Source organism: Protopterus annectens, chromosome 4.part1, assembly GCF_019279795.1.
Source record: "Protopterus annectens isolate FY-2018-M chromosome 4.part1, PAN1.0, whole genome shotgun sequence".
In the NCBI taxonomy this organism is placed as follows: Eukaryota; Metazoa; Chordata; order Ceratodontiformes; family Protopteridae; genus Protopterus; species Protopterus annectens.
In genome coordinates this window covers 850,998,913-851,010,408 of record NC_056734.1, presented here as the reverse complement: position 1 = coordinate 851,010,408, position 11,496 = coordinate 850,998,913, and the positions used below count along the sequence as shown (strand labels likewise).

Here is an 11,496-nt window from a genome sequence, read left to right as displayed (position 1 = left end):
ATTTCTAACTGTTCAACTCAAGATCATTGTATGTAAATCTTATTATATGGTATGTCAATGTCAATATTTTGTAATGTTTGCATAATGTGCAATGTAAGTACAAAACATAAAAATCAGACATATGAAAGTACACTACTTATTACCACTCAGCAAGGATGTCTTCAAAGGTCCCACACCATTGTGCATAATTTGCAAGTTTAATGTTAAGGAGTGCAAACATAATTTACATAATGCAGTGTTTAGACAGCATCACATCAGTGAACTCATCATGTCTTGAGTACAAGCCATTAAAACATGAACACCTGACATAAACCACTGACATTATTTTTTTACTTGGTCAAAATTGCTTCCTGAAGCACATCACTAGCTAGCTTATTTGTACGGCTGATGTCAAAGTATTAACACGAATAATTATTTTTTGAGGTATTGAACTTAGAACAGGAATTAACAGTGGTCTATAGTGCTTCATGGCAGCTTTTGTGCAAATAAGAACAGACATATAGACAACTCTGATTCTGATGAATTTCAGAACACACGTTTCATGTTACCATTTAACCCAACCAAAGTGCAATGAAAGAGCTTCAGCCTGGGGAAACCACCTTATTGATCATGGTATTCCCTTGCCAGCTAAGGATATAATACCTGAGCATACTTAGACTAACCTCATATCTGGTGACTGTCCACATATTTAAGGCATGTGAACTGTTGCTTATGCAATTGTATTTATTTGTATGACATTATTGAATACTACAGTCATTATATGAAAACACACATTTACGTGTCATACTTCAAATACGATAGAAAATGCATGGTAATGCTTAAGAATTAATCCTACCCCATTCTGTGTGTACAGAAACAATATTTGTAAATTCTATCTAATGTTGTATAATTGTCGCCATATAAATCCTTGATTTGACCCAATGTCTTGCAGTTATTGCTGGGAAGGTATTAGAAGGTTTTGGATGTTTATGAATCACATAAGGGAACCAAGGGGAACAGTTAATGTCATACATTGCACTACCTACATACTATTTTGGACACTAGCTGCTCATAGGCTATGTATATGGTGAGAGTGACTATTACTAACTATGTTTTAACTCTATAGAATTGTTTAGATGTGTAATCTTGTAACATAGCTTCTTTCAACTTATTTTTGTATAGTATTTCTAATGTAATTTGTGTTGTATTGTATTATACTGCATTTGTTCTGTATGTGGAGCTTTTCTCCCCAGGCCTCTGCTGAAAATGGGTTTTGTAGACCCAGTCAGATCACCCTCGTAAACAAATGTCAAATAAATAAATAAATAAAAATATTCATAATTTTACACTTCATGTTGGAATCAAATACCTGACAATCTTCATTAACAGTCTATAGATGTGATCATTAGCTGTTATCACCGAATAAGAAGGGTAACGTTAGGTGTTAAATCACTTACATTAGAAGGGACAATGAAAACAGTATGAAGCAAGGAAGTATGTGTGCAGCATACTTCATAACAGTACTGACAAGTGAAACATCCTACATGATGTGCATTCAATTGTGCAGCCTGTTCAACTTATGATAATAACTGTCTCCTCATACTGCTACTAGTCTGTCTTTACGCAGTGACACTAAGCACTGCAGTGCGAGGGGCAGCAGACTAATGTGGCCAAAAGCATAAACTCACCAGTTTCTGCCACAAAACATGAACTGTCATTTACAGTTACTGTTGCTCACTGCCAGGCCTTGTGCAAATACTGAGGACAAAGAGTGACAAAAATAATGGAAGGGAGAGATAGATAAAAAGATTTCTGTTTATGGGACATTTCTGGCCATCTTTCTGCTGTGTTACTCTTACGCGTGTCATCATAATGATTCTCTCATGCTCTGTATAATAAAGTCTTCAGAACTAGGGAGAAAACAGGGGTAGTATAGTGGAACAATGATTAAGACATATGCAGGATAATCATGGGCTAACAAAATATGTAGCTAATAGTTCCACACATAATATTAATTTCAACAAACATGAAATGTTTGACATACTTCTGGATTTGAACCATTTTTAAGCATTTTACAGATTTTAACAAGACAATACAGGAAATCACACATTTGAAGGGTGTTAGGGTACCAAATAACTTTCACTGGATGGGTGTATATTATCTAGTCAAACAACTGAAATGTCGACAAACCTTTCATTGACACAAATGTGTTGAACCTGCACTTCAGCAAATGGCCAAGTCATCGATTTCTTTCCAAGGGAAAGAAATCAGTTGGCCGTTCTTTTAAATCTGCCCTTTCCCCGACTGCAGTGCGATCTCAGAGTTAGTATATTTAGTTAGGGGGATGTGGGGGGGCACAGCCCCCCCACTTCATAGTGTTTGTTATAATGTGTCATGTGTAGTTGGCCTACCGATTCATAGTGTTACTTTATTATACCTTTTTTATTATACCTTTTTTTTTTTTTATTAAAAGCAACAGTGTAACAATTATCAAATTGCAACTGACCAATTGGAAATGAACACTACAGCATTAATGTTGCTAACCTAAGATCTCATGACTGCTTGTTTATGACATTCCATATTAGGTGCACAATCTGAATTCCATGATAGAACATTTTACTCAGAACAAATCTTATACTTTTCTAGCCCTTCCAGCACTTGCTAATATTAGTCAGAAAGCAAATTAACAGATACAGACTGAAGGACACTTGAGATTTCATTCTGGTATGAAAGCATATTAGGAATGAAATGCAAGCACTAACATTTTTCCCTTCTTTGTACTTCTTACCATTCACACGGAACACAGTGCTGGATGGGGAATTGACTTGGCTATTCAATACAGGGCTTTCTCAATTCTGCTTATTCTGGCACTGAGGCCCTTCTACAAATGTCCTCCTTTAGCCCTGTCAGTCCCAGACAGGTGATGAAATAGCCACCTCCACTAGGCTACTCTTGATGGGTACAACTGCACCAGCCCCCAAAGCACAGTCACACGATGCAGCTGAACCAGGTAGTGCAGGAGTTGTGGAAGAAACACTAACAGGTTGAGACATAGATGTGCTGGATGTCTGAGGTGGTACCACCACAACCAATTGTGGAAGTACAGCAGTCCAATCCCCTGTGGTCATTCTAGTTCCCTGTGTTGATAGTCATTTGTGTTGCAGCAGGAATATTTCAAAAAGGAAAAAAAAAAAGACACAGGGTGGGGGAAGAAAACATACAAAATATTATCAATTCCACGAATTTTAATATTTCAAAATATAACCCAGTTTACGCATACATATGGTAAACTTTGACATATCCAGATGTGACAATGAAATCATAAATGTCTCATAAAAAAACATCAGCCTCAGTGCTACCTATAGTCAATAGTCAAATAGGTGATTATAGCATACATGATATATGCATTCCAATTAAAGGCATCTGATTTCAAAGATATACAGTTTAATGTTCGTTAACGGCTGCAGAAAACAGATTTTATTTATTATTCTGTACTAAATGCAATTGCTGCTGCTTGGAATTGAACTGACACACACAGATACGTTGGTTTACATACTGCCTAATGCAATGATCCATAGCTATTGGAGCAGGCATGTGTGTTTCATACAGCAGCAAAACATACCTTTCCTCTTGTGTGTCTCAAGCTCATATGGATTGATACCCTGAAATTTGTTAAGATTAACTTCATTTCTAAAGTATTACGATTTTCCACCTGAACAACAGGGAAAAAAGAAGGAAGAGAAACAGCAGGCTTAAAGTTCTACAAAGATAATAACCACTTATCACTTGTTAGTCCTTTTAAGGCTAGAGGGACATTTATTTGTGCAACTTTATTTTTATCTTTTTTATGTTCTGGTTACTGAAGAAGGGTTGATATTGTGTTGTTATCACCCAGACAAGGGAGTTGTGTGCTGATATTTAAACTACTAACAATGAACAGACGAGGATAGTGCAGGTGCATCTTTGCATGTTAGGCACGTTAGGTGTGTATAAACTTGTTAGCAAGTTTAATAATTTTTTATACATTCCTTTTTTAGTCTTGGTTGTTTAATTGTTTAGTGTATAACTGGAATGGAGGAAATACATACATACAAATATTTCAAGCACTGGCATTAATGCTCTCTAGCCTGTCAATATCCCAAACACTTGTTCCCATAACAAGTGTCCAGGCTGTTCTTAAAAATATCTGAACTAAATAAATACTGTTTAAAGGATCTTCTTGAAAGGCAATTCGTGATAGAATGTAAGGCTTGTTTGATGTATGGTGACTCACATGATGGCTGGAATATGAATAGTTTTATAAGCTTTTAAAACAAGATCATAGTTCAAGAAGATCTGTTTGTGACAAAGAAATACAGGTGTAGATGAAGATTCTATACAGCATTTTCTCCAGAGGTTAAGATAGTAGGAATTAAATAAACACTAACAGATATTGAGCTAGGGCTGGAAGCCAATGAATCAAGTAACACTGATACACAGATGTTGAATATACAAAATTGTAGTGAGTAGAATAAAATGCTGCAATTAGGTAGATACTGTGTTGGTGGAAACTAAACAATTAATGTGCCAGAAGAGGAAGTATTGAAGGTAAATAGCCTGGAGAGAGGTTTATCTGATGATGAATCTGAATTTGTCGATAACAGACTTGAATTAGGGGGTTTTGTCATGGAAAACAATATGAGCTCTATGGATTTACTGCATGAAATAACATTAAATTAGGGAAATTGCAATGTATGTGATAAAGGATGGAAAAATGAGGATGTTTTAGTAATAGGTGATTCTTTACTGAGAGCTACTAAGAATATTCTGCCTACTGTCAGTAGGGATAAAATAACAGTGTCATCTCTTAGTAGGTGCAAATTGTTAAACATCAGTCAGACCTTAAAAATATTTGAAAAAAGTGGAAGATATAGCATTGAAGTAGTGTTGGTAGGCTTGAATGGTTTTGGTAAAACAAATACATTGATTTATGAAAATCACAGTGAAGGAGCTAACTGAATTTAGTAAGAAGTGTTTTAAATTGGTTATGTGTGATGTTATACTAGCTTTAAGATTTGTCAAGTCACTGTAAAAGGTAGAGAAGGAATTCATAAATTTGTTCGGAGGGCAACCTTTAAGGCTAACTTGGATTTTTTTCAGGCTATGGGAAGAGATGATAGAGTTCAAGGCTTTTTTGGTGTTGATAAATTACATTTGAGTAATAAAGGAAACAGATATTTGCTTAATAAGCCTATTAAATATATCAATGATCTTTTTGTAGATGAAAGCATTGATATTAAGCAGGGTAGTTATGGGGGTTTCTTTATTTATGTATAATGCAAGAAGCTTGAAGAATAATTGTCAGCAGTTAGAAGTAAGAGCTAGTAAAGAAGATTGTGATACTAGTTTAGGTGTGGAAACTTGGTTTGTAAAAAAGGGGAAACTGTTGTTACTCCTATCTTATAATCACAAATTTAGAATTGATAAAAAGGTGGTGGTGTTTCCTGTTATGTGAATAAAAGGCTTTATGCTACAGCTATTAATATTAGTGGTGTTTATGAGACAATTGCAGTAAACATAGTTCAGAAAAAAGGATATGGAGATTGCTTATTTTTATAGGTCATAAATCAGGATAAGGAGGAACTAAGTGGGTTTAATAAATGTCTTGAGTCATATTTTCCATGAGATTTTGATACTGCAGCTGGAGATCTTAATGCACCAAACATAAATTGGAAAGATTTGTCAATGAGCAACACTGAGTTAAAAAATGACTTGTACTGCTATAGAGCAAGGTTATACACAAGTAGTTAAGGAACCAACTAGAGGAAATAATATCTTTGATGTCATTTGGGTTAAAGATGCTGTAGTGCTTAAAGAAATTTCAGTTGAACGAGAATTATATGGATCTGACCATAAGATAGTTTCATGAAATTATTGTGGTAACAATGTGGTTAATAGCTTGGAAAAAGATAGTTATGAGTGATTTTTACAAGGCAGATTTTGATAAATTAAAGAGATGACATAGGGTATGGAATTAGAAAGAGTAAACAGAATGTGTTATGGTTATATTACTGGCTTGACAGATAAATATGTGCCTGTGAGTCAGATTAAAAAGAGAAATAGGCCTTTGCCATTGTGGAATGTATAACTGGAAAAGGCAAGAAAAAGAAAGAATTCTTTTTGGAAAACGTATAAAAGAACAAATAATGAGAGATGTAAAAAATGTATATTTTATTTAGAGGGCCTTTTAGAAAGTAAAGTATGATGCTAGAAATAATTATGAAAGAAAGTTGGAAATGTATACTATTGATAATTTAAAAAAAATTAAGTATTTAAGGCAATGTAGGAAAGAACCTCATGTAGATTTCTCTTCATAGTGGATGGCTGTCTCATTATTGATTCTAAAAACCAGGTTCAGATGTTTTTCAAGGAATTTACTCATTATTTCAGTAATTAAAATAGTAGGAATGTGACATTTTCATAATGATAATGTTGATTGTCCTATGATAATTAGCGAAAGGCTTGATAAAGCTCTGAAAATTATTAAATTGCATGCTGCTGTAGGTCCAGATACTTTGAATGGATTTTTTTCTTGGCAAATATTATTTCATGTATTGCCACATGGTTACCTAAACTTTTTTTAGGAAACTCTATGTACTGGTTATGTACCGAGCATTTGAAAAGAGACATTTATGTTTCCATTGTTTTAATGTGGGGATATATCAAAAGCAGATAATTATAACTATTAATTTAACCAGTATTGTTAGACAATGTTTTGAAAGGGTAATGATAAAGTTGATGTCAGAGGTATTAAAAATTAGGCAGGATATAAGTCAGCATGGATTTGTATCAGGAAGATCATTTGTTACAAACTTACTTTTTATAGTTCAATTGGGAAAGGTTTAAATGGTGAAATGTCTCTAGATGTGCTGTACTTAGATATGGCTAAAGCTTTTAACATGGTACAGCATAATGATATCCTGAAATCAATGGTAAATAAAACTTCTAATGGTTATTTGATGAGATGGGTGGGTAACTGGTAGAAAATGTAGGGTAAAGATTGTTGACAATTTTTCTAATTTAAGAATACTTAATACTGGGTTCCTCAAGGGTCAGTCCTGGGTCCTGTATTACTTATTATTTCATGTCAGATTTTCCTCAGTCTGGTAAAATTTGAGTGAGTAGGTATCCCAATGATGCAAAAATAGAGCTATTATAACATCATTAGACGATCAAAGGATTTGTAGTAAGTTAGCCACAGCCAAGTAGAATGAAATGTAATGTTAAGAAAATTAAAGTTATTCATTTTGGATCTTACAATAAAGAGTATGTATATTCTATTGATGATTCAACTATACAAAAAGTAGAAAAAAATAAAAGTTGGGTGTGACATTGATGAGATGTTGTCTTTTAAACAAAATTTAGGGGAAATTATTGGAAGATGTTATGTTGAAGTTAAAAATATTCATTGCACAATATCCTGTCAGGATTATAGAGTACTTATCCATTTATTTAAAGCTATGGCAAGACCACTGACAGAATATGGAGCTTCAGCATGTTGATTTACCAACTCAAAGGTTGCTAGATTAGAAAAAAATACAAAAACTGTATACAAAAAAAAATTAATGAAGTTAAAAGAGTTGAGTTATAAGAATAGATTGGAGAAATTATCTCTGTTTGCCATTTCATATAGGGTTGTAGGAGCTGATCTGATTATCATATATACATGTTTACATGAATTATGTGGAACTTGTATAGGTGTTAATACTATGGGGCATAAATACTGGGCAAGAAATAGTAAGTTGCTTGTAGAAATTAATGCAAGGTTATTTTCTAAATATTTCATGTGTTTCTTAATAGAGCTGGATTATAGTGGAATCAGCTACCATATATCAGAAATATGGAATCTTTACCTATATTTAAGGCATGTACTGATGGCTGGTTTGGGGACAAAGTATTAGATTCAACATTTAAGAAGGGCAAACTCTTTAAAGGCCTTATTAGACTCTGAGTTTGTATTTTATGAACATTGAACAATACTTATTCTGTGCCTCCCTGAGGTGTGCCAGTAGTTTCTGATGCATCTCCCTATTTCTAGTTATCCCTTCTGTAGCCTGACAGAACAAAAACAGAAAAAAGAAGCATAATGAAATAATGAAACAATGAAACAATGAAACAATGAAACAATGAAATAATGAAACAATGAAATAATGAGACAATGAAACAATGAAAAAGTGAAATAGTGAAATAGTGAAATAGTAAAATAGTGAAATAATGAAACAATGAAACAATGAAATAATGAAACAATGAAATAGTGCAGTGTCTTGCCAGTCAGTGGTACTGTATTGGCTTATGATGGGTCACTATACTTACACAACTGAGGGGTGTTGACAGTTGCAAATTCTGCTTCCCATTGTCTCAGGTGGTCTTGCCTGCACCTCTTCATAGCACTGTAATGGTGATAACATTGTTCACCAGTGTGTGGATACATGATAAAGTACTCCTGCAAAATCCTCAAATGCTTTTTGCTGATGACATCTGAATTACCTTTCAAAGGGTATACTGTCACTTCTGGCCATGTGTATGGTAGGTGGTAATTAGACATATACTGTTGTGACACACTGATATAACTATGATGTTGTTAATAGATAAAAGTGTATAAACTGGGACATAACATATTGGTGGGACATAGATTTTACAAACCGTGACTGATAGCACCTAGGAATTAAACCCATGGTTGAAAAGAAGCTGAACGGCTAATTTCTGTTTATTAAATGCCAATGCCACAGGAGAACTAGCATTTTTTTAGCTTGTAAGTTGAGGTGTAACAATTTCATCATGAGTGGAGATCTAATTATACCAAACTCGTATGTGTTTAACTTTCACTAATTATATTACTGGAGATATATTTAGAAGCCAGTATTTATTACTATAAAACAATTTATTTTGCATTGATATGAATGAGCTCAGTAAAACATGTTGAGAAAGGGGTTATAGTTACTTTACATGTCCTGCCTACCTAATAAAGTTATTTGTGTTGATTCATACTTTATTCCAATAACTATTGTAAAAACTGAACATACACAAGTACTTTTAAATTAGCTATGACCGTTAATATTTCACACAAAGTATAATTAACTTATTTAGCATTCATTACATAGAGCTGCAGAGTGTGTTGCAAATTTCGTGTAGCAACCTGAGAGTTGAATATCATGCTAAATTACTACTAAAAAATCTGCAACAATAATTATTATGATCCCCTCAGTAAAACTATTTGGAATATGGATTTGAACCCTTTGCTGTTACTCAAAACTTAATGCTTTAACACCCTGAGCCACAGAGAAAGCTACATAACAGGATAGCAGGTGTATTTTCTTCATTCAATACTCTCCAGAGTATTGATGAAGAGCAAGAGCTCCAGTCTCATTCCCAAATTAAAATTTTCAGTTTTTGCCTTCAGAGGTTAACTGTCGCCAATCAACAGCGTGCAGTGCCAAGCATCTTGCAAATGCAAAATATTAAAAATCCCAAAACAGATTAAAAATAAGCAGTGTGTTGATTTATTCAAGTGTTGGCTGTCTAAATTCGTTACCACTGATAGCATTACCCTTACAAATTAATTTTTTAACAGTGTTTGCCACATGATAACTTGCATTTCTATTTCACATTATCATGTCTTCATGTAATGAAAATGATTGAGGAAGGGGCCACAGCTCATTTTGTACAAAGCATATAGCAGTAAGATTTACAGCAAATGTATTACTATCATGATTACTTTTTCTGACATATTTCAAATGATTTGGATTAGATGTCTATATTTCTACATTCATTATATCGCTGATTGTCTTTCCTCATCTTTAGTCCTTGTCCTATTTGTTACATTATTCATCTATAAATGTAGCGTTACTCATAACAACAGCCCATGTTCCAACATACAAAGAAAGATTTGTTAACCTGTGAATTGTAACTCCCAAATATCAAAAGTTGGGATGACACCCTGTATTATTGTTGCTGTTATTCATATCTAACTGCACCTTGAGTCATAGGGCAAGTTACCTAATAGGTATTTTTTTGGCAATCCATACTGTCCACAGACCTGGCCGAAGTGCATCGCTACCAGTCTCATCTGTGCTACATAGGGCAGTAGTTGGACATTCCAAATTAAATTTTTGAGTTTTTTTCTGTCATTCACTCCTAGTCACTGCTGACAGTCACCAATGTGCAATGCCAAGAAGCATACAAAGGATGATGCCAAAAAAGACAAATTTCTCCATGTGATAATTTCTCAACTCTGGTCTTCTAGCATGAGAATGTGAACAATAAGGATCTCTACACTTACAAAGACAGCAAACCCTCCAGATCTGATCCCTGAAAGCATAGCATTAACATGAAATACTACATGGCAAGCATGGTTGGTATAATGGTTAAGGTCTTTACCTCACAAATACAAGGTATAGAATTTGATTCTGACCTCTGGTTACTGGTTAGGCTTGTAACGGTTTGGAGTCTGATAGCCTAATATTTCACAAGAAGGGTTGGAATAATGGTTAAGCTGATGATGATTACCTCTTAGACACAAGGCACAGGGTTTGATTCTCACCTTTGGGAAAATGGCCAGGCTTAAAATAGCCCAAAAAGGCAGCTAGCCTAGTAGCTACCTACCTATAAGATTAGATGTGTGTATTCCTCTAGACTAGTTATGTACATGTTTTTAATTATGCCTTCAAAAACTCATACTGTTTTCCGTCCAGTCTCTGCAAATTTCTCTGATACACACACACACACACACGTGTGTGTGTGTGTGTGTGTGTGTGTGTGTGTGTGTGTGTGTGTGTGTGTGTGTGTGTGTGTAAATATATATATGTGTGTGTGTGTGTGTAAATATACACACACATACATATATATATATATATATATATATATATATATATATATATATATATGGGTTACTTCACGTTAACGAAATCCCACTTACCCGAACAAAAACATTGAAGTGCCATTTTTACAAACACTTACATTACCGATAGCTTAACTAGAGAAAGAAGGCAATCAGCCAACAAAAACAAAAAAAAAAACAAAAGCATACCGAAGTATGTCAAACCCATCCAAGTGGGAAGCTTCACTCCCCACACTGTTCAATGTGGGGGGCTATGCCCCCAAGCCCCCCCTAACTAAATATACCAACTTCAAGATTGCACTATAGTGTGGAAAAGGGCAAACTTCCAAATGTTGGCCGACTGCCTCCTTTCTCTATTTAAACTATTTGTAATGTGAGTGTTCGTTAAAATGCCACTTAGGTGTTTTCGTCTCAGTTATATGGAATAAAGAGGTACAGCCTGGGGTTGCAGAGGGTCAGTCTGACACTGAGGTTGCAGCTCCCACAATCCTTCCTCAGAGTTTGGACATGAACCTATAACAAGGAGCCATCAGAGATATCACAGTTTAAGGATGACATGTTTGATCAGGGTAGTGTAGTTACTCCAGCTGTAAAACTGGCAGAGTCCCCCCAGTCATCATAAGGCTGAAGTACTACACAGA

The 11,496-nt window shown here is 34.7% G+C and overlaps 1 pseudogene; it reads right to left on the bottom strand.

The window, feature by feature from the left end:
- Positions 1 to 486: 486 nt before the first annotated feature.
- Positions 487 to 635, bottom strand: LOC122801491 (annotated as a pseudogene).
- Positions 636 to 11,496: the final 10,861 nt, after the last annotated feature.